The 24,198-nt window shown below is 40.2% G+C and overlaps 1 protein-coding gene across 2 annotated transcripts in view; it reads right to left on the bottom strand.

The window, feature by feature from the left end:
* The window catches only part of CTNNB1 (catenin beta 1), a 42,099-nt gene extending 18,801 nt beyond the window's left edge, over window positions 1–23,298 (bottom strand). Inside the window, exon 1 of one of the 2 annotated variants that reach the window (XM_060162228.1) lies at window positions 23,129–23,298. The gene's annotated coding sequence lies outside the window, so the exon portion shown is untranslated. The remainder of the gene's footprint in view (window positions 1–23,128) is intronic. The other variant, XM_060162226.1, reaches the window with a different exon arrangement.
* Between the last annotated feature and the right edge of the window lie 900 nt (window positions 23,299–24,198).

The raw sequence follows: 24,198 nt of genomic DNA, 5'->3' as shown, positions 1-24,198 counted from the left end.
CCGTGTCCCCTGCATTGGCAGGCGTACTCCCAACCACTGTGCCACCAGGGAAGCCCTCGGACAACTTTTAATAGCTATGTCCACCCATCTAATGTATATACCACCACCCCACCCTACAAGTTTTTCCAAATTCTGAGAAGACTGAATGCTTAATTTTTTCCCCTACTTGTAGCCGTTTGTCTTGCCAGATTTTTATGTCGTCCTTTTAACATTTTTATGCAGTACATGTATATGTCATGCCTAAGAAGTCACTTGAATAACTGCTGATATAGTATATTTAAACCAACTACGTGTGTCTGAGAATATGATTTTACTCTTTAAAATAATTCAATTATGGCAATATACTTTACATGTATGATGCATCATTAGTCTCTCACTGATGAGTAACTGCACACAGCATCTCTGGTCAATAAACACAATCCTAAAATAGTTCTGATCTGTCAGGGAAAAAAAAATGTTTTAAGACAAATTTTCACTTTTTCCACTCTAAGAACAAATTACTACAAAAAGTAGAAACTGTTTTTCTCCAGCTTATACTAATATAAGCTACCAAAAAGACGGATCTTTTTCAATTTAATTTCTTTCTTTTAATTTTCCTTTTTTTTTAACTATAGTTGACTTAAAATATTGTGTTAATTTCAGGTGTACAGCTTCAGATTCTTTTCCATTATAAGTTATTACAAGATATTGTAACCTCCCTGTGCTATACAGTAAACCCTTGTTGTTTTTAATCTGTTTTATATACAGTGGTATGTATCTGTTAATACCATACTCCTAACTGATCCCTCCCCCTCCCCTTTCCTCTTTGGTAACCCTTTTCCCCTTTGGTAACTATCTCTGTGAGTCTGTTTCTGTTTTGTAAATAAGTTGATTTGTATCATTTTTTTAGATTCCACATATAAGTTATATCATATGATACCTGTCTTTCTCTAACTTACTTCACTTAGTATGATAAACTCTAGGTCCATCCATGGTGTGGCAAATGACATTATTTCATTCTTTTTTATGGTTGAGTAATATTCCATTGCATGCATATATATATATATATATATACACACACATATACACACGCACACACTGTGTATGTATGTGTGGTGTGTGTGTGTGTTCGTGTATATATATATATATATATATATATATATATATATACACGAACACACACACCCCCCACATCTTCTCTACCCATTCATCTGCTGATGGACTGATGGACACTTAGGCTGCTTCCATGTCTTGGCTATTGTGAATAGTGCTGCTATGAACACTGGTGTGCATGTAAGATTGATATTTTAAAATACAGCTATTTCAAAATACATACAGAATAGCCTTTATCGACACAGGCACATTTTTATAATTTCCAAATATAATTTTATGCAAGTTGAAAAAAAAACCCAACACTTCATATTGTTTATGTAGTAAAAGTACAAAGAATACACACCAGCTTCTTAATACTCAGGGGCAAAAGGCATAGTATGCAAAAGGATATTAAAGATGGCTTCAACTCTTTAGGGGTGTGTGTGTGTGTGTGTGTGTGTGTGTGTGTGTGTGTGTGTGTGTGTGTGTGTGTGTGTGTGTGTGTGTGTGTGTGTGTGTGTGTGTGTGTGTGTGTGTGTGTGTGTGTGTGTGTGTGTGTGTGTGTGTGTTTAATCAGACAAACAGCAAGGGCTTCCCTGGTGGTGCAGTGGTTGAGAGTCCGCCTGCCGATGCAGGGGACACAGGTTCGTGCCCCGGTCTGGGAAGATCCCACATGCCGCGGGGCGGCTGGGCCCATGAGCCATGGCCACTGAGCCTGTGCATCCGGAGCCTGTGCTCCGCAACGGGAGAGGCCACAACAGTGAGAGGCCCGCGTACCGCAAAAAAAAAAAAAAAAAAAAAAAAAAAAAAAAAACAGCAAAATTACATCTGTTAATCTGGGTGGTGAGTACATGAGTGTTTATTACATTAATCTCTACACGCTGCATAGCAAAAATAGCTAAATAAAAATAAGAAAACAGCCATACATCAATATTTCAGATAAAATAATTTAAACTCCAAATATGATTTTAAAACACTTTTGTATGTTAATCTTTTGAAGTTCATTAAAATGGAGTTACCAAAAACAACATGAATATTTTATAGAAACTTTTGTTAAATCAGCCAATCCTTACACACTCAAGTCTCGAATATGAGAATAAAATAAGCATGTCCATCTCCTTGAAAAGGTAGCAGTCACAAAAGCTAAACAGCCTACATACAAGTCTATTTTAAAAGGCTAGGGGTTGTAGTTATGTGGGAGGATCTGTTTCCATTACATCTTGAAACTGAAAATTCTGTTTCTCAAAGTTCACAAAATGATGACTGGCTAAATACTTTTATACTGAGGACACTCTTTTTAACATTCTAGAGACACTTTTATACCCATTTTAAGTGGATTTTACAGTCTGATAAAGCTGCACAGAAAACACAGTTCAACCAAATTTTTAATGAAAGTTATTAAATTATATAAAAACTAGTTTCCTATATACATTTAGGACAGTCAGAAAAACATAATCACAAAGAGTTCACTCATAATTGCAACAATAAAAACAACAAAAAAAGGTACATACAAAATTAAAGGAGAGCTGTCTTATCCTTGACTAGAATTTTTTTGTACTATATAAAGATGCCAGTTTTCTCTTAGTTTATAAATTCAATGTATTCCCAAGAAAATGCTCAGTTAGATTTCTTTAGGAGTGAAAATGATTCTTTTTTTTTTTTTTTTTTTGGCGTTACGCAGGCCTCACTGCTGTGGCCTCTTCCATTGCAGGGCACAGGCTCCGGACGCATAGGCTCAGCGGCCATGGCTCATGGGCCCAGCCGCTCCACGGCATGTGGGATGTGGGATCCTCCCGGACCGGGGCACGAACCGCGCCCCCTGCATCGGCAGGCGGACTCCCAACCACTGTGCCACCAGGAAAGCCCCTGAAAATGATTCTTAAATTCATTTGGAACGGAAGTGTGAAGATAATAGAAAAAAGACTAAAATAACGATAAGGGACCAATTCTATCAGATACTAAAATTCATTATAAAACAACAGCCAAAGCAATTAACAATTACCTTATAGGGGGTAGGAATGGTTAAGAGACTACAGTAATCAGTAAGCACCCAGACTTAATGTAGCAATTTAATAAATGTAAACGGTGATATTTCAACTGGTGGGAGACAGCTGGATTCCTTGATTAATAGTATTAGGAGAAAGGGACTTTTCCTTATAAAATACCATTTTTTCATTCTTACTGTATTAAAATTAAACCTACATATGCCAAATATTTACAGGTTAAAAAAAAATACCAATGGGATAAAATATGGTCTATACAAGGGTGGTATATATGGAAATAAAACCATGGTAAGAAGCCCAACATAAGCATGACTTGGAACTCTGAAATCAAAAAGATAGGATAATTTGTGTGTGTGCATAAAACCTTAAAATCCCAAGCAAAAAACCACCATGTATAAAGTAATTTTTAAAATGACATATTGGACACCAGAAGCGAAATATGATTAAAGGCTAATATCCATAGTACACAAAGAACTGAGGAGAAAACAATAAGTACAGCAGAGAAAGGGCAGGAACCATCACTGAAGGAAAAATAGACAGTAAGCAATAAACATATGCAAAAGGTTTAAACTCATTTATTTCTGCTTATCAGACTGGTAAGACTGAAAAGATAATACCGACTGCTGAGATGGATATAGTTAAACTAGCAGAAACTTTTTGGATGGTAAGTTGGCACTATCCATTAAATATAAGTGTAAACACTTTCACATAAAAATTCCAATTTTATAATAGAAATGTACTCTGCAGAATATTCACAGACAGAAGCATGCCAAGGGGCTGCACAGTGACGCATTCACAGAGAAAAAGCTGGAAATTACCCAAATGCTCATCAACAAGGGAGTGAATAAAAAATAATGTGTCCATTGAATGGAATGTATATTCATCTCTTCAACAAATATTTAAGTATCTTTTACGTTACTAGCATTGCAGGAACAGTGAATAAGAGAGAGTCAAGGTCATACGTCTAGGAAAGCCTGCATTCTACTATTAGAGAGTTAAGCAATAAAAACAAGATAATTTGAAGAGTGAGAACTGCCGTGAAGAAAATAAACAAGGTAAGAATAGAGTGACTTAGTTGGGGAGGAGGGCTACACTATGTAAGAGTGAGTGATGAGGATGGAAGCGACAGGAGCACAGAAGGAGGAGCTAGCCAAGTGAAGATGGGGCAGAACACTCCATGCAGAAAACCAATGCAAAGGAAGGAAAGACCTGTAGGGAAACAGTACTGAAAGGTCACCAGTATAACTAGAAATCAGGGAACCATGAAAAGAGGTAGGGAGCAGATGGATAAGGGTACATACTGGGAAGCCACTGGAATAACTAACACCTGTGATTTAGGATTTTTAAAGTTCACTCTAGTGTCTATATGGAAAAAAAAGACCACGAGGGTCAAAAGCAAAGCAGGGACAAGAGTTAGGAGACTACTGTAAATCATCCACGTTGAGAGGGTTAGAGAATTACTATGAAGCCGTTAAAAGTTAAAAAGAATACATAGAAAAAATTCAACATATATCTAATATGCAAGGCATTGCATACTTTTTAATAGACATTTTTGCATGCATTTGCAAAGAAAATGTATAGAAATAATACATCGGTATTAGAAACGATATTTGCCCAAGAAAATATCTATCATTTAGCCCACTCTATGTTAGCCAGTGATATACAGCATTAAGTAAATGTTTCTAAACATAAAAGCTAAGTGGCCTATAAAATGGACTTTCTGCAAAAGAAATGTGGAAACTACTCAGCCAACCATTAGCACCTCAAGGCACAAAGAAATTGCTTAAAAAAGAGACATTCTTAGGAAAAATAACCAATGTTTTCTAAAAGCAAAGAAATCAAACTTACTGTAGGTTTTTAAAATATTTAGGCAAATGTCATTTTATTATATCAATAAATTTCTATTTTTAGTAATTTAATCTAACAGATTTTTCATTCAGTTCTTATTCTACTAAAGCGGCGATATTCTAAAAATCAACTGCATCACAAAGTAATGGAATCTTCCCAAGCAACCTCATAAAGTAGATAACATTCCCCCAAATCGTCAGATGAAAAAAATGACTAGCAGCAGTTAATATGAGTAGAGCTATTAAACTGCTCTGTTAAAACTCATATCCAGGTCTGTTTAGCTCAGTCACATGCCCTTTCAATCAAATCATTTATCCCATCCCCACCCCAAAGTTACACACTATTAGTATTTAACAATCACTGTTGCAGTTAAGTGCAAGAGAAGGATTAGCAACTTTTAGATAAAAGTATCATAAGTAATACTAAAGAACTACATTCTTTAAACAGTAACCACAGCAAAAAAAAAAATTTTAAAATATTTCTAAGATTTGAATCAGTACATACTCCATATTTTGACTCTGTGCCTAGCAAAAATGCTGACAAGAAAATGCAGGATTTTCAAACATGAGTACATTATGCCAAAGAAATGGAAGATTTTACTTCAAGGAAGTTTCTACATGTTACTCTCTAAATTCAGGCTACAGGCAGAATTAATGGAAGGGAATCAAAGACTTCCAGAAGCAATTTAAATGCATTGCTTTTTACCCCATAACAATAACCTTCCTCTTCTCCACTTGTTATAAGAGTTCCCCTTCCCCACCATACCAGCACACTGATCTTTAAAAAAAAAGAAAAGAAAAAGCAAGCTCAATATGTGAACTCTGAGAAGTCTTGGGGCTGTACCTTTAGCTCCTCACTGCTTCCAAAGTGCTTAGCACACATTAAGCTCTTAAATACTTGATGGACTGAATGTGCTAAAAACAAGAAAAATGTTCTAAAAGTAGGCAGAACAACTAAAATGTAATATAGAGGCTTAGAAAGCCAACAATTATATATACCTGAGACTTCTTAAATGCCTTTACGAACACGAAAGATTCATTTGTGAACAACGTATACCATCTAGAACAGAAGTCAGCAAACGTTTCCTGTTAAAGGCCAGACAGTAAATATTACAGGGTTTTGCAGGCCTTAAGCTCTCTGTAGCAACTATTCAACTCTGCTATTGTAGTGAGAGAGCAACCACAGACAACATGCACACTAATGAGCATGGCTAGGTTCCAATAAAACTTTATTCATGGGGCTTCCCTGGTGGCACAGTGATTGAGAGTCCGCCTGCCGATGCAGGGGGCGCGGGTTCGTGCCCTGGTCCGGGAAGATCCCACATGCCGCCGAGCGGCTGGGACCGTAAGCCATGGCCACTGAGCCTGCGCGTCCAGAGCCTGTGCTCCGCAATGGGAGAGGCCACAACAGCCAGAGGCCCACGTACCGCAAAAAACAAACAAACAAAAACTTTATTCATGGAAAGTGCAAATTTGAATTTTGTAAATTTCACGTGTCATGAGATATTATCTGTCTTTTGATTTTTATCAGCCATTAAAAAGTATAAAAATCATTCTTAGTTCTCAGGCCATACAAAAACAGGTGGAAGGCAGCAGTTGGCCAACCCTTCATCTATTTATTACTTTCACTAAGTACAAACGAAAGGCAAGTGAGTTTACATTTTAATTAAGTACATTAAACCTAAATGTGAAGATCAACAACAGAAAGGGTTTTTAAGTGGGCTACTAGGTTACTAAGAGAAGTCACTCACCTTTTTCCCAGGAGTATCTTCAAAAGCAGGCTGTGTGAAAAAAATGAAACTGGACCAAATGACATATGAAAGCCACATCAAGTCCATTTGTTTGGGAAAAACATATCAGGCCATTAAGATCAGGTATATGCCAAACTAGAACATGGCTTCAATATGCCTTTTTCTTCCCCCCATAAAAAATGTTAGCCACTGTTGTTGTTATTAATTAATGATCATTATTAATATCACTTAGACCCGCACGTTTGGCCAATGGAGACAGTGTCTACAGAGGATGTTATGATGACACAGAAATTATGAGTTACCTAGAATTATTTTTTAACTCTCTAGAAACAATTTCTAGTGTTACTGTCACAGAGAGAATGATTTTTCATCTACTTTTCCCCCAATAGTGTATATATATATATTTTTTCTGATTATAAGTTAATAAATACCTTTATACAGAGGAATATGAAGAATATTACTGTCTTAATAATTTCAACTTTCTCTCTATGCATTTTAGTCTAATTTTTCAACAGTTACACACCTGGTACTTTCAGAAAGTGCTCAATGAACACTTTTGAAGATATATACACGGCTGACCGTTGAACAACACGACAGGGGTTTTAGGGGCACTAGCCCCCACATGGTAGAAAATCTGCATACTGCTATCTCTGCCTCAGATACAAAGGAACTGATAAATGACTCGCCCAAGGATGGGACAGAATCAAAACTCAAACCCTCGTTTTTTTCTTCCACATACTGCGATCTCTAATCCAACAGAAACTTTTCCTCACACTTAAAAGATTTGTAAAATCAAAATACAGGCACTATATTTATTGGTGGAAAAAAGTGTTTAAGTTGATGTATGCAGTTCAAACCTGTGTTCTTCAAGAGTCAACTGTACGGGGCTTCCCTGGTGGCACGGTGGTTGAGAGTCCACCTGCCGATGCAGGGGACACGGGTTCGTGCCCCGGTCCGGGAAGATCCCACATGCCGCGGAGCGGCTGGCCCCGTGAGCCATGGCCGCTGAGCCTGCGTGTCCAGAGCCTGTGCTCCGCAACGGGAGAGGCCACAGCAGTGAGAGGCCCGCGTACCGCAAAAAAAAAAAAAAAGAAAAAAGTCTACTGTACTACATATCTTCATACCAAATGTGTTTTCTAAAGCATTTTAACTAAACAATGTATCACAGAGATATCAACGGATGTAGATATAATACCAAATTCTGTAAAACTGTACAGATTATCAAAGAATTTAAATTTCTTATAGCAAACTGACTTTGATACAAATACTGTTACTTCTGCTATTTATATATCATTTGATATATTTTTGCTACTTCTCTTTCACCTTTTGAATCTTTGTTTTAATTGTTTTAAATGTGCCTCATACATTGAATATCATGTTGGGTGTTATCTTTTTTAACCCAGTTGGAGAGTCTTTGTTTTAAACATGTTTGTTCATTTATAGCTGTTATAAATTATATGCTGGTCTTGTTCCTCTTGTCTTACTTTTGTCTGCAAATCCTAACATCTGGGTTATTTCAGCATTTTTTTTCTCTTGACTTTGGGCGACTTTTTCTTATCACATGTCTAGTAATTATTGATTGTATATTGCATACATTATAGATTGTGTATTAGATATATTGTGGAGACTCTGGTTTCCGGAGTCTTCTAAAGACTGTTGAGTTTTCTTCTTTAAGGCAGTTAAATCACCTTAATTTTACGGAGCTTGGTTTTACACTTTCTTAGGAGGAATCTATTTCAGATTTTACCCTTAGATTTAGGGTAAATTACCTTAATCCTGGGAAACGTCTTTACTCCTAAGGTGTGACCCTTCTCTGGTTTCAAATGAAAAGCATGAGGTGTTTACCAAGACCCCCTAACTTGGCAGGACCAAGCTCCAAACTCTTCTTCACTGTGAGGGTGGAAGCTGAAATCTCTGCTCATGTTTCTCAGTGTTCCATGTATTGCTTTAAAATGAGTTCCCTGCAGCTGCCACCCCCCACCCCTCGACACACACACACACACACACACACACACACACACACACACTTCTGGGGTAGGCCGAGGATCTGAAGGGAGTTATGTACAGATTCTGAAGCTCCCCTCTGGGACTCCCTCCACTGTGAATCTACCTACCCCCCAACTCAACTTCCAGCCATCCTGGCAACCCTGAGCTCCATCGTCTGATACTTCATGAGTTCTAGTTGTACTGCACCAGAAACACTGGTGATTGTTCTCATTAGAGAAGCCTTAGAAATATAGATGTCACCCAGGGAGTGTATTTCCCTTCTTTCATGGGTCACATCTCCTCAAACTTCTTTTGCAGCTCTCTTGGTACCTTCCAACAGTTATTTTTATTTTTTTTCCAGAGTTTATAATTTTTTCTTCCAGTTTTATTGAGATATAACGGACATACATACTGTATAAGATATACAGCATGATTTGATTTACATACATCATGAAGCAATTATCACAGTATATTTAGCAAACACCCATCATCTCATATACAGATACAAAATTAATAGAAAAAAATTGTTTCTGGTGATGAGAACTTAGGATTTACTCTCTTAACAGCTTCCATATATAACATAAAGCAATGTTAATTACCATGTTGTACATTACATCCCTAGTACTTATCTATCTTATAATTGGAAGTCTGTACCTTTTGACTGCCTTCATCCAATTTCCCCCTTTAAAATTGTGTTTTACTAAAAAGATCTTCAAGCTTGCTTGTAGAGCCCTTTAAACTGGCAAACAGATCCTTCCAAAGGCTCTAACCTGGAACTTTAAAAACACAGGTTACCAGGTTCCATCCCCACGATTTTCTATCAGTAGGGCTGGGATAGAACCTTGGCACCGTATTATTTTTTTAAGTGCCATACATGTTGCTGATGCTGCTACCCTCAGAGCAAAGGGCTACAGCTGTAGACAAACTATATGACTCAACTCTATATATAACATTAGTCAGTAACCCAAGCTAAAAAACCCAAAACATAAACCTGACTCCACAGAGTAACCCTAACATCAGCTCCTTGCAAAGCATCTATTCATTAAGACAGCACATATTCTAACTTAATCTTTAGCAACCTTCTGCCCCACACGACGCATATCAAGTTTACGGCACTCTCCCAAGCAGAAGGACATCTTGCTGCTTTTGACAGCCTTACCATAGCAGTAGGTCTCCTAATTATGAGGCTCTCTTAAATTTAGGAAGAGTAGTAGAATATTATAGAAAGTAGGGTAAGCTAGGAAACTTTTATTTTCAAAATGTGACTCCATTACCTCAAAACAAAGAACTTCAAGGAACTCTAAATCTCTGTTCTATTGTGAGTCCAAAAATACACCAATAAATAAGTCATAACCTGGAGCTATATAAGAATGCCCAATTGGTATATTATCTTCTCAGTTTACCAAATTGTGATTTAATCAAGAGATTTTCTGTTCCACAAGAAATCTCTCCCACAATTCTTTCATTTATTCCATAGTTCCAGGATATAGCAATACCAATAGCATAAATGCAATGTAAAGATTTCATATATTCAAATTTTGTTATGCAACTGCTACATACCAAGAAGAGTAATAGATTCTGGGGACACAGTGGTGATATAAAATAGATGTGGTCTTTGCATGCTTGATAGACAGACAACAACTGAATAAACAATTACAAAGAGTGATAAGTGTATAACTAAGTAACAAGTGGGAGAATGGAGTGGAAATGACACTAGGACAAGTGCAAGGCCCTACTCAGAGTGGCCACAGGCTTCTGTGGTAACCTTCAAGGGTACCTTTAAGCTGTGAGGATAACTTTCAAGCTGAAACCTGAAGAAAGATGCAGAAGAGCCAGCATGTAAGGAGCAGAGCAGGAACATTCCAGAAACAAGAAAACATGTGCAGAAGCCCACAATCATCAGGACCCCATCATCTTTTAAGACCACGGTGGTTCGATTAAAGTGGGAAAGTGTGATTAAAATGAGATGAGACTGAAAATAGCCAGATCATGTAGGGCTCTACAGCCTTTGTTAAAAAATGTATTTTGTACTCTAAGTGCCACTGGAAGTCCATAAAAGGTTACAAGCAGGTGAATAACAAGATCATATTTGAGTCTTTCAAAACTGGCTTTGGCTATAATGAAAAAAAACTGAAAGGGGAACAGAAAAAAGGGAAACCAGTAAAGCAACTATAGCAATGTCCACGTAACAGATGGTGGTGGCTCAGGCTAGGGTAACAGCACTAGGAACAAAAAGTAGCTAGCTTAGAGAAATACTTTGGAGATAGAAAAGAGTCTCTGGTTGATGAACTGATTGCAGTAGATGAGAGAAATTAAAGTAGATGAGAGGAATTAAAGATGACTACTAGGTGTTTGGCTCGAGCAATTAGGTTGTGATACTTACTGAGTTTGGTGCAATGTAAGAAAGGAGAACGTTTCTAGAACTGCGCTGTCCAATACAGTAGCCGTTAGTCACACATGACTATTTACATTTAAATTTTATTAAAATTTAGCTCATCAGTGACATTCCAAGTGCTCAAGAGCCACATGTAGCTCGTGGCGACCGTATCAGACCACACATATGGAGAACACTTCCACCATCACAGAAAGTTCTACTGGACACTGCGGTTCCAGAGGGAAGTTAAAAAAAAAAAAAATGCACCAAATGCTGAGTGATCCAGCAAGACTAAAGGTAAAAAGTATCTCTTTGACTGGTCAGCATGGAGGTCCAACAGTGAGTTCAGCAAGAGCACATTCACTGAAATAATGAAAGCAGAACACACACTGGAATAGGAGATGAAAAATGAAGACCATATCCATAGGATATCTCTTTCAGACTATGAAAGGGAGCAGAGAAATTAAAGGGGCATTAGCTGGAAAAAAACAAAGGTCGTCCAATTCCAGAATATTCACCCATTCAACAAGTATTTATTAGCACCTACAACTTCCAGATGCTGTTCTGAGTACCAGGCATACAAATCAGAAAAAGACAGTGATGGGGGAAAGAACAAGCGAGTAAACAAATGTTACTTCAGAGTATGATTAAGTGCCACAAACTAAATAAAAGAATATAATAAAGTGAAAATGAGTGAAGAGGGAAGAACTCAATCTGACATGAGCCATAAATGACAGGAAGGAACCACCTCTGCAAAGATGGAATATATTTGTATGCTATTGGGAAAGATCCAAAATGAGGTGAAAAGATTTAAAAGTCATTCACTCCACACATATTCACTGATCATCTAGTTATGTACTATTATTCTAGGTACTGGGAAGAAAACAGTAAGGAAATAGACAATAATCCCTGTCTTCCTAGAGCTTATGTTCTAGGAGGCTAAGAAAAAGGGGGTAAAAAGGTAAAATATCTATCATGTTAGACAGTGATGAGGCCTAAGGAAAAACATAAAGCGAGATAGGAGATAGGAAGTTGGGGAAGAACTGCACTTTTACTGAGTTTGCAGAGCCTATTGTTTCTAACTCCAAAGCATTCCTCCAATCTAGCTACTCTGTGCCTACTGCTACTACCCTAACCTAAGCCACCACCATCTGTCACCTGGATGATTGCCGTAGTTATTTTACTGGTTTCCTCTCTTTCTTTCTTATCTCCTTTCAGTTTTATTTCTATGAAGAGTGAGAGGAGGAAAGGAGTAGGTGATAAAGAGAGTAGTCCAAACACATAGGAGTTAGTGCTTCTACAGAATGAGACGGTTAAGCCCCTGGAGGTTTTCAAACAGAGAAGTTATATGATCTATTGCTTTAAAAGGATTATTCTGGCCACTGTGTTGAGAATACGTTTAAGGGGAACAAAGGTGTAAGCAGGAAGACCAGTTAGAAGACCTGTGCAGTAATCCAGGCAAAAGATTAGGACAGCAAGGCTATGAAATGGCATGGTAAGAAATGCCTAGATTTTGGACATATTTTAGAAGGAGAGCAGACACAATTCTCAGACAGGGTTTGGATATGGGGTGCGATAAGGACAGTCAAGAACAGCAAGGTTTTAAGTGTGAGTAACTGGAAAGACAGAGTTCCATTTAGGACAGACTAAGAGAAGCAGCTTTAAGAGAAATTGGGAGCTCAGTTTTAGATATTACATTTGAGAATGCTTCTGAGACATCCAAAATGTTGGGGGAAAAGTTGGCTATCAGGATCTATAGTTCAGGGGAGAAATCCAGGCTAGGGATATAAATCTGGAAGCCATGAGCAAATAGATTAAATACCATGTTTAAAGCTATGAGACTGGAGTGTATTTACACAATGAAAAAGGAGAGGTCCAAGGACTAAATTTTCAGCCACTACAACATAGAGGTCAGAGATGACAGAAAAAGCAAGGAAGACTAAGGAGGAACCACCAGTGAGGTAGAAATAAAACCTGCTAGCAGATGCGGTGGCCTAGAAGCCAAGGGAAACTTGTGTCTCAAGCAACTGTACCAAATGCTACTGAGAGGTTAAGTGAGATGAGGACTAGAGATTTATAAAATGGTGGTCACTGGTAGGGGCTGAAAAGAAAAGGGGAGAGAGTGTATCCAAGCAATTGTTTCAAAGTGTCTTGTTCGAAAAAGAAGCAGACTGGGTGGATGAAAGGGGAAACAGGAAGAAAAGATTTTTTTGTTTTAAATGGGACAAATAATATCATGTCTGTATGCTCATAGAAGGAAAAACCAATGATGCAAGAGAAGGAGAATGACAGGGTCGTATTCTTGAGATCAAGAGGGAACGGGATCTAGTATAGAAATGAGCTGGTTGTCCTTATCTCTGAACACTACAGTTTGTCCATGATGACAGAGGAGAAGGTAAAGGGCACAGTCACAGATGTGGAAGCATACAGGAATTCTTCCAATTATTCAATATGCTTTGTGAAATAGAAAGCAAGGGAAATAGATGAAAGCAAGGATGGGGGAGTGGGTTTGGGGAGGTTTGAGGAGAGAGGAAAAAGATACAGTCATAAAGAGGGGTGAACTAAGAGACCAAGGACCACTGGACATGAAATCAGAGAGGGACAAGGTTGTTGAGAGTGTATATAAGGAAGTGATTATGATTCAACATGAAATTTCAGTTGGGTAGAAGTGAGGGTGAGGGATACTGAAAAGCTTAGAAAGACAGTGTAAGTTTCAGTGGGGCTGAAAGGCTGTTTGAATTGAAGTACTGGGGTGGCTGAATCAGATGGAAAAATAAGATCACTGGAGGAGAGGACATCAAGGAACTAAGAGGTCAGAACAGCGGAAGCATCCTCTACATCAGTGTTACTCAAAGTACCAGACCACGACACCCTAAGGAGCTTGTGCCAGATTATATAAACCAACATACTGCTTCCTTCATCAAAAAAGTTTTGGTACCAAAAAAAGCCAGCTGAACTAAACACTGAACTTAGCAACACAGGTGAGTTACATTTTGGCACAAACTCCTTACTGCAATTCATACTGGTAACAAACAGTTCACAGACCAGGTGACATTTTGAGCAGCACTGCTCCACATGGATATTGATATCACCAAGAACCAAGAATTATGACAGAAATAAAGACGACAGTGAGCCAGGAGATAATGGTATTCAAGGAAGTAGGGGAATGACCCAGGAAAGTTGGTAGATGACTGAAATGAGGAGGGGTAGTGGGTGGTATAATCTGATGGCATAAGAGTCAAAGCTTAAAGTTTTGGAAAAGAATGGTCAAGAAGTGATAATGAGGAAGACATCTACTCTACCTCTTCATTCACCAGTAAAAGGTGTGCAAGAAGAGGAAACATCTACCACTTCAGAGAGTTTCAAAGTCAGTAGCATTATCAGCGGAGAGGTTAGGTTACAGCTGGAGCAAGAAAGAGAAGGAAACATTCCCAGAACAGATAGACAATAAAAAGGATTTGCTAAGGACTATGAGTTCCAGAAGGCACAATGAATGGACTTCAGGAGATGATAATATGTGGGAGATGGAGACCAAAAACAGCAATGGGATTCAAATGTGGAGGGATACGGGTAATACATACAGAAGAGTGAGGCATAACTAAAGAAACAAAGTCCTACATAAGGCATGTGTTAGGACTGACCTCTGACCAGAATATAATGCTTACTCCTTTATAAAGATGGACCCTCCATCCATGCAGATTGATGATAAGAAGGTGAAGGAGTTCCTACTTATTTAGCTTCTGATGGGGAAAAGGGGACTAGTATGACGAGCAAAGAGATGGTTAAACAGTCTTCTGTCTTAGCACTTTCTAGAGAAATGTAATATGATCTGGGGTGTAACGGCAATAAGGAGAAACCTAAGGCTCTTTGGCATATAGTCAGGGCATTCTTCAAGCATGATTCAAGAATGTAAGTATTCTTACAAAAAAGATCCAGTTTTAGTATTTTAACTATCATTACTTTGTCTTATGAGTGACTCCCAGATTTCTAATCTGTTAAACTTTCTAGCCTCTTTTCATTCTATGGGGAACAGACTGGCTGGCACTCTGACTCGGACCTAGGAAAAATGACAGCAGAATTAAGGCAGGAAACGGTGACCTATAGAGGACAACTATCAGATATGAGTTTCACCTTGTAAATGGATCACAGAGGACATTCATAAGTACAAGCTACAACGATATAAACCTCACTCATATCTCATATGGCTTTTCCAAGAGAAGATATCAAATTAAAAAAAAATAAAATAATTTAAAAACTAAACAAACTTTAGGTAAAACAACTTTAAGCAAAGTACCAGAAAGACTAATAAGAATCTATCTAAAGAGTACCATGTCAGCATACTATGTTTCCTATATAACATTTATGTAGTGTCTACTTTTGTATCTAAATGAACTGTTGGGTATAAAGTAATGTTTGACATTGCTACATTCTTTCAGTTGCTCAGGAAAGATTTGAAGTGTCTACCTCAGCACTTTCTACACAATAGAATGGAACTCCACTTAGAAACCTCCATAGTTAGTTGGATTGAAAAATATTTGCAAGAAACCCTTGTTCCTCCCTTACACATGGGTCATTCATCTGATATACAGAAGACTTCAAAGACAGACTCACTCCCTACACCCTTACCCCCAAACCACTTAATTATACTATAAAGTAGGGGGGCAGCTTTTACGACCCCCTCCCTGAGAAGCAAATTACAATCATTAAGATCATCTTCAAAATGCATTCCCGAGAAAGTCTGCAGTAAATCTAACTTCTCACAATTTTATATGGATAATGTACAATAGTGTGTGTACATAAATATCACAATTATTTCAGCTATCATAAAACCCTGTTAATAAAAGAAACTTATTAACTAACCCTTTAACATGTGCACATCTTTTTGTTCCAAGTCAGATCAGCTACCAGCATTTAAGATAAGATTTATCACAGCTATCCTTCGTATGCCATGAGGACTGATGAACTTCAAAGAACTGAAACAGGTTAAAAATATCTCCCTCACCCCCAATTTTTTAACTAATTGTTTAACACACCTGTTACATCAGTTAAAAGGAAAATATCAGTCCAGCAACATGTAAGTTATGAAATCACAAGTAAAACCATGGGAATATTAGTGAAGAAATTAATAGATGGAAAGAAACGGGAGCAAAATGGCACTGCATGAAGCAGTTTCAAACCAGCATCATCCAGCTATTCATACTTTTCAAACTGTTATTTTTGGGGGGGGGGTTGCGGGGGAGGCCTTTTCAACAAGTTCAAAAGAAATCAGGGGCAGGAAATTTCTGGACTATTACAAGAGAAACTTTACAGTGGCTCTGTAAAGTTATATGGGGATTGCGGAACAGGCCAAGGGGTGAACACCTTGGGATGAATGTTTTGTGAAAAGTCCACTGATCAGTTTGGCTTGCATTCTATACCATATCATATAAAAACAATTGCAGTCTACAGCACTATTTTCAGATTTTTTTTAAAACCAATGTTGGCCTATGTTTTGCGTTTTCAGCCCAGACATAGTCTGCCATTTAAACATGTAGTCAGAAAACTAAATACCTAACTTTCCAAACTCTGGAAATGAAAAACCTTGCCCTAGCAGCAAAAGATTTAACCAGTATCTACTTAATTGCCTGCATAAATTTATTCTGACCAAATAGCAGTAAGCCATTAATTTAAATAAAACTAATATTCAATTAATTTTTCATTACCTAAACTTTGCTTTTCAGTTTTAAATCTAGTCTGATAATAGTTTATCACAGAAATGCAGACTTTGGCTGAAAACCAGGACATGAGTTAACGCCATCAATAAAATTTCAGGCTGACATGATTGTGTACACACAGCCAGAATTTGCCCAGCATTTTAGGTACCTTCAAATATTAAGTTTTGAGACCTCATTTAAGAAAACATTTTAAAAAACTATACTTAAGATGATCAAGTAATAAACACGTTATTTCTCCTCCTTTTCCTTGACCCAACCCATCTTAATTCCTAAACTTATAAGTGTACGTTTCCCAGATTTCACAAAGTTAGTAATATGAACCTGTTTTAAGTTCCTAATCTATAATCAATTGATACAAGGCATTTTTCAAGTGCCAAATATGAACCTAATAGTTTAACAAATCTTACTTCCTAAGTTATACATATATATACTTATGTATACATAGATACAGATGCATACACACCCGGAGAATCGTATTACCTTCAATCATTTAGTAGAATCATCATTATAAAAAAACTATACTCTAAATGGACTACTGCAGATGTCACAAACTGGCAGATCCTGCCAACAGGTGTATTTAATTTGTGTTACAGTGTCTCAAAACACGAATTTCATTCACCAATGTGTGCAAATCATGGGATGCACATTAATCCAGATTTCCTGCTTCTCTTAGGGGAAAAAAAATTCAGATGATGTGGAAACATGAACTACTTTCCCACACAATGGCTGGAGCTGAAGACTGGCTTAGATAGGACATGTGTTCCCCAATTTGTCGTAGTTCACAGGGTCCCAGTTAGTCCATACCTGCCTGGCCCTGGAGACACTGAGTAGTTATTCCCACTGTGATGCAACATCAATCCTATATGGTTTGTGACAGCAATCTTACTTTAGTCACTTATCTTGAATGTCAAATTGTTGCATGCTATATAAATGAAGACAAGCAGCCTATTTCAAGAGATAAATTAGGTCCTCAACAGGCAGAATTTTTTTTTTTAAGTAAGATGTACATAGTTTTCAGGAGAACTTTCAAATCTACTCTCATCTCATAAAAATCTTGGAAAACTGGAATAGAAGCTATTTGACCTACAGACAGTAAATGATGCAAATACTAGTTATGGACTTAGACATTACTTATTCCACACATGATGCTTTATGAGGGATCACAACCCATTCTGAAATAACCATTTATATAAAACAGCTGAGGCAATCTTGCCTCATGTTTTTAAAAAGGTATAACAGGGACTTCCCTGGTGGCGCAGTGGTTAAGAATCCGCCTGCTAATGCAGGGGACACAGGTTCAAGCCCTGTTCCAGGAAGATCCCACATGCCGCAGAGCAACTAAGCCCGTGTGCCACAACTACTGAGCCTGCGCTCTAGGGCCCGTGAGCCACAACTACTGAGCCCGCGAGCCAAAACTACTGAGCCCGCACGCCTAGAACCCATGCTCTGCAACAAGAGAAGCCACCACAATGAGAAGCCCGCGCACCCAAAGAAGAGTAGACCCCGCTCGCCACAACTAGAGAAAGCCCACACGCAGAAATGAAGACCCAACAAAGCCAAAAATAAATAATTTTTTGAAATCTATTAAAAAAAAGTATAACAATACATTTCTTAAATAGTCAAAAATCATTATCAATGTTTCCACAAAAATATACTAAATTCCAAGAGCAAAATAGAGCAGTAAGTGATAACAGTCATTTTCCCTCCCTACTCAATCAACTTTTAAATTTCATTTCAAGCACCTATTTATGGAAAATATACAAAGTTAAAATTTTTTTTTCTAAACTGAGAATTTTCCATAAAATGACCATTTGACTTCTAAAAGCTATTTTTTTTTTAATGTTTGCTTTTATTTATTTTTGGCTCACTGGGTCTTCGTTGCTCCGCGCAGGCTTTCTCTATTTGCAGCGAGCGGGGGCTACTCTTAATTGCAGTGCACGGGCTTCTCAATGCGGTGGCTTCTCTTGTTGCAGAGCACGGGTTCTAGGGCATGCAGGCTCAGTAGTTGTGGCTCGCGGGCTCTAGAGCGCAGGCTCACTAGTTGTGGCATACGGCCTTAACTGTTCTGCGGCCATGTGGGATCTTCCTGGACCAGGGCTTGAACCCGTGTCCCCTGCATCAGCAGGCGGATTCTTAACCACTGTGCCACCATGGAAGTCCCTAAAAGCTATTTTTAAATGGGCTTTCTTCCTGTTACTAATCAGAATCTGATTTAAAACAAGTATTTTCATAAAATAATGATACTAATAGAAACAGCAAGAACTTTTAACATAGGAGTGTGGAGAAAGGTTTTTACTGAAAGTTTTAAAGGTCAAAATACTGGTATTGTGCATCACAGCACTTTACAAATGTATATGCTACACAAATGCCTATAGTCACTAGGCATTGTGCTCTTGAGTTCACGTAAGTTGACTCAACTAGCTTTGTTGATATCCAGTTCTTAACACAGACATAATATTCCTTGAAAATAAAACCAAGTTGAAGACTTACTCATGTTCTACTGTATAAGAGATTTTAGACAAATTGACAATTCACTTCTTTGTTAACTTCTTCTGAGAATTTTAGTTTCTGTAATTCATTAATATGGCTAGACATGAGGATCATTTACCCCAAAATTATACTGAGTTTTTGGTTTATAATTATGATATATTTAAGCAGAACTTCCTATTTTAAGTAACAAATAAAATTTAACCCCAAACTTAACTTTGACCTTTCTCCTGCAAATAATGGTTGAGATGACATGTTCTCAAGACAATCTTTTAATTAGCAGTAATAATATAAATAAGCTATTCTAGAATTCAAAACGTTCCTTGACTGATGCTTTCCCATCAAAACCGTTTGTAAATATATTCCACGCAAACTTGATGGGGAAAAAAATACCACTGGCATTATATCCACTGGAGGGCACTCAATGTGACCGCAGCATGCAATAACATGCCCTAACTCTATTCTCACTCAACTGCATCAAGTTTGAGGGAGACTTTGGGGATAGGGAATCTCTCTTAAAAGAAGAGATGCCCACAATTAACAAACTTACAAAGATAGTTAAACTCTAAAAAGGGTTCCTAATGTGATTGACTTTGTCTATTAAGAGCTGCTTTTTCCTTAGGGAGAAAGCAGATTAAATACATACTTCAAGGATACAGGCAGGGTTCAGGCCTCAACAGAAGTATCTAGATTTCAAACCTGGTCAAGCTCAGACTTGCGTAAAACACAAAAACAGCATTCTTAAGTAAACAGAGGAAATAAAGAACTTTCTCCAGAGTTTAAGTGATGAAAAACTACACAAGTTAACTCCTACTCATTTGCAAGCAATACAAATCATATATTTTCCTTTCATGAAACTTAAGTACTTATTTTAGCCTATTACTCTATCACACCACAATTAGAAAAGTATTACATAAACAATAGTCTGTTAAAGAATGAGAACTGATTCTGCAACTCAGTATCCTCTCAATGAGGGTACAAGAGGCAACAGCTACATGCTCTGGACTAATCAGCAAACAGTAGCTCCTAGTCTATGTTTTACTATTTACTTTTATGGTATAAAAATGTTTTTAGTCAAGGTGTTTCAACTAAAGATACCATATTCCCAACAAAGAGAGAGCTACAAGAATACAACTAAGTTAACACAACTAATGTTTTCACAACCAATGTCACAAGTCAACATGTAGCACGAAAGAGTTGCCAATACTTTTTATTAGAAGTCTGTCCTGCTCTAAATGCATTCATCCCTTCTGCCCTGGGTTGGCAATCAAGCACGCTTCCAACCAAGCTCAAAGTACAAACTTAAAATTTACCACCTCCTCCTCTACAATTATTATCAGCAACTAGTAAACCATAAAAGAGAAATAAAAGCTTATTATAACTGGACAGATGTATATTGTTTCATTTCAAGAACACAAAAGTTTCATTTGGCTGAAGATACTACATATACTCCATTTCTGTGGTTTTAAGTTCACTGCTACTTGTAACTATAAAAGACTGAGATTCAAACTTTTGAATTCTCCATGTTCCTAGTTTCAACAATACTTACGCTCCTCTTTCCACCCCTCCCAACAATAAAAAAGGATATCTGCAGATAAAGTTTTCCTAAGAACCAAATCTCAAAACACCCTTAGAGAAATTTGCCTACTTCATATTTTCCCTTTCCCATTTGGGGAGGTGGAGGAGGGAAGTGTCTATGAAAACAAAAATACACTTCATTTATATGTATAATTTTTATTCTCTTCATCACTAGTAACAGTAGGAAGCTCAATTCAGTTTCAGTTTTAATATGGGAATCTACATTTTTCTACATAATTACCTTGGTAAAGGAAATAGACAACATTTCAAAAGAAAGAAAATTATTGAACACTTACTGACACTTGAACACTGCTAAATGTTTTTTTTTTTTTTAACCACTTTTTTTTTTTTAAATTGGTTTTTCCTGAAAGTGATTTTAAATGACTGCTCTAGCCTCTGGGAGAATCTCAGGCCTAGAACTCCACAAGGGCTCTAAGTTACATACTATACTAAACTTTCTAGTGCAGTTTTTTAATTTCCCCCTCAAGGACTTCAGACTTGAATAGTCTCAGCATTCCTTTAATCCTATAGAATAGTCTTCTGGAAGTTTTTCAAGCTACTGTTGCAATCACTTTAGGGCCTTGTACATGGCCTTCAGAACAAAGACCAGGTCAAAGTAATGAATACTGGGCACAACTTAATCAAATTTTGTGAAAGGATATTCTCAAACCTTAATGGTACTTTTTTTTTTAACCCAGATATTTGTGGGTTTAAATGTAAAAGTAAAATAAATGTAGCAGCCGCCTTAGTTCACACCGGGGGGCGGGGGGGCGGTGAGCCTCCCAAGTAGAAGTTTACGTCACTAATTTAAGCAGATACTAAACAGCAGCATTATATAAATAACATTTCAAGCTATGTCCACTATTTCTTAGGACGAAGACAAGTTAACAGGAAGATAGCTAAAGGTACTTAATGTACACCAAGGGACAATAATGAAATGGCTTCCCAAGTTCCAGACAAAATACTTTATAACTTAGCGATCTAAAAAACAGCAGCCCAGACTTTATCAAAGGCTAGCCGTCTCTTCAAGTTGCTGTCTAGTCTAAGCCACCACTGTTCACGACACAAAGCTCTCGTTTCACTAAAACCACTCCTCGATTTCCTTCTGCCGACCTCTGCATACCAGCAGGCCAGTCTCCCTTCATTCACCACTCACAAACTCGGGGGGGAGGGGAGACCACAGATGTCTGGAAGATACAAAGTAGGAGACAATGCTCCCTCCAACAGGGAACAGAAAACGAAGGAAACAACTACATCCGACTGCCAAAGCTTTCAAGTTTAGCGGATTCAGAAGCGGGCTGTAAGAACTGAACTTCGAAAGTCTCTGTTCCAAGTCCTCTCCCCAGACAAAACACGGAACGAAGTTGCAACGCCTGAATTTCCTTCGGGCAATTTCGTAGCGAGGGTAAAATTCAACCCGCTGGAAAGTGTTCTCAAAATCAAGTTTAGCTGCCATGAAACTATCTGAATAAAGAATTTCCACGAACAAAATTTTCGAAGCAGTCAGAGGCTGAATCCCATGGGTCACTTGATAAGAGCCAGTAAGCCAGTCGCCCTCGCCCTTATTTTTCCCAGGACCTCCCTTGCACGCCGCTTTCACCCACCTGCACCGTACAAGAAAATATACGTGCAAGATATGGATTTTTATCTGTGCAAACCCTCCTGGCGCATCGCACCGTCTGCAATAATAGTTTGGATCCTCTAAGGTTTAAAGTTGCTTCGATTTAAACAAGCGCACTCACACCGGCAGGGCATTAAAAAAATATATATACTAACGATCCTAACAATCCGTCCTTAAGCACGAAAGGGGGAACCTGGAGATGGGACCTCGGGTGGCGTCCCAGGCCCAGCGCCCGCACCCCAACTGCCCGCGGAGGCCGGGAAGGCGGAGTCCCCCGTCCCCACCCCGCCCCCCACCCCGGCGCATCCCGAGGCGCAGGGTCCCTCCCCCAAACTCAGCCACGGCCGGAGCCCCGGACAGAAACCACAGCACTCCCCCCCACACCCCGCCGGCCATCCGAGCTCCAGGACGCGCCCTCGCGGCGCCCCCTCCCCGAAAGCGGTGCCCCCCGGGCCCCCTAGGAGCGGCGCGACCGGAACCGGGCCAGGCCGCCGCCCTCCACCCCCCGAGCGCGGCCCGCCTCCGCCGCCTCTCCGGCGTCCCCAGTCCGCAACCCCCGCTCCCCACCCGGGGCCCCTGGGCTGCGCTGGGCCCGGTTCCCAGCCGCCGCCGGGACCGCGCGCCCGCGACGAAGTTTGGCTCCGAAGCGGGAGTGGGAGCAGCCCCAGAAGGGTAAGGAAAGGAGCGCCCAAGCACCTCAGGGGAACAGGCTCCTCCCGCCGCGGTAGTCCGACCGTCCTCGGCCTGCAGTGGCGGCTCGACGAGGAACGGAGCTGCTCCTCGGACCTTCCTCGGTCTCCGCCTCCCCTCGCTCTCCGCTCCCGGGGCCGGCCTAACGCGGCTGCCACAGACCGAGAGGCTTAAAATGGCGCCGCACAAGGAGCTCTTATAAGTCGCGCAGGAGCCTCTGTATCCTGCCGCCAGCGGCGCAGCGCGAAGCGTTCCGCCGCGCGAGGACAAGGGGCGGGGCGCAGGGGGGGCGGTGGAAAGTAGTCCCCGCTCTGCGGAGCAGCCCGCCGCCGTCTGCGCGCCCGGGGCAGGGGCGGGGCGCACGCGTCCTCTCCGGACGCTGTCCCGGGTAGAGGCCGGCGGCTGCCCCGCCGTGCGGAACGGGAGAGCGGCCTGCTAAGGCGCCGTGGTCCGAGTCAGGGAGGCCGGGGGCCCCCCGCGAGCCGGGGTAGGCTGGGGAGAGGACGAACGCTGGTACTCTCCACTGTCCCGAGCCCGACGTCCCGCCTCGCGCGTGCCCCGGGCCGTGAGAGCGGACGCGGGGCTGGCCGCGCGCTGCCCGCTGCTCGCGGGAGGCGGCATCGGGACCCAGGCCCTCTGGGGCCGAGCGGGCCAGGAGGCACAGGTCCCGGGAGGGCGGAAGTTTGGGACCGGGGCCGCGCCGGCGGCGCGGGGAATGAGGTCGGGGCCCGCCCGCTCCGGGCGCTGCTGGGCGCCGCCGCCGCCCGGCTCCCGGTCAGGGGACCCCGGCGCGTTCGTGCTTCCGCCGTAGTTGCGGTCTGGGCCCCAGGCTGTCTGCAGGACTTGGCTCGCAGGCGAGCCAAGAGCCCCAGAGTCCCCCCACGGTCCGGATCGTGGATCTCGCATTCCTACCGGCTGTTCACCCCGAATCTGGAAATGAAGTACCCGGCCGAGCCGCCGGTTCTCCCCACTCCCGAAAGCTGTGAACTCGCGTTAGGATAGGCGCCTAGCCCGCAATTCAACAAGTCCTGATGAGTCCCTACTGTGAACAAATGACTGATAGAAATGGACTAGCT

This window comes from Lagenorhynchus albirostris, chromosome 10, assembly GCF_949774975.1.
Source record: "Lagenorhynchus albirostris chromosome 10, mLagAlb1.1, whole genome shotgun sequence".
In the NCBI taxonomy this organism is placed as follows: Eukaryota; Metazoa; Chordata; class Mammalia; order Artiodactyla; family Delphinidae; genus Lagenorhynchus; species Lagenorhynchus albirostris.
Note: the sequence above shows the minus strand (reverse complement) of the source record. Positions and strands in the feature narration are given on the sequence as shown.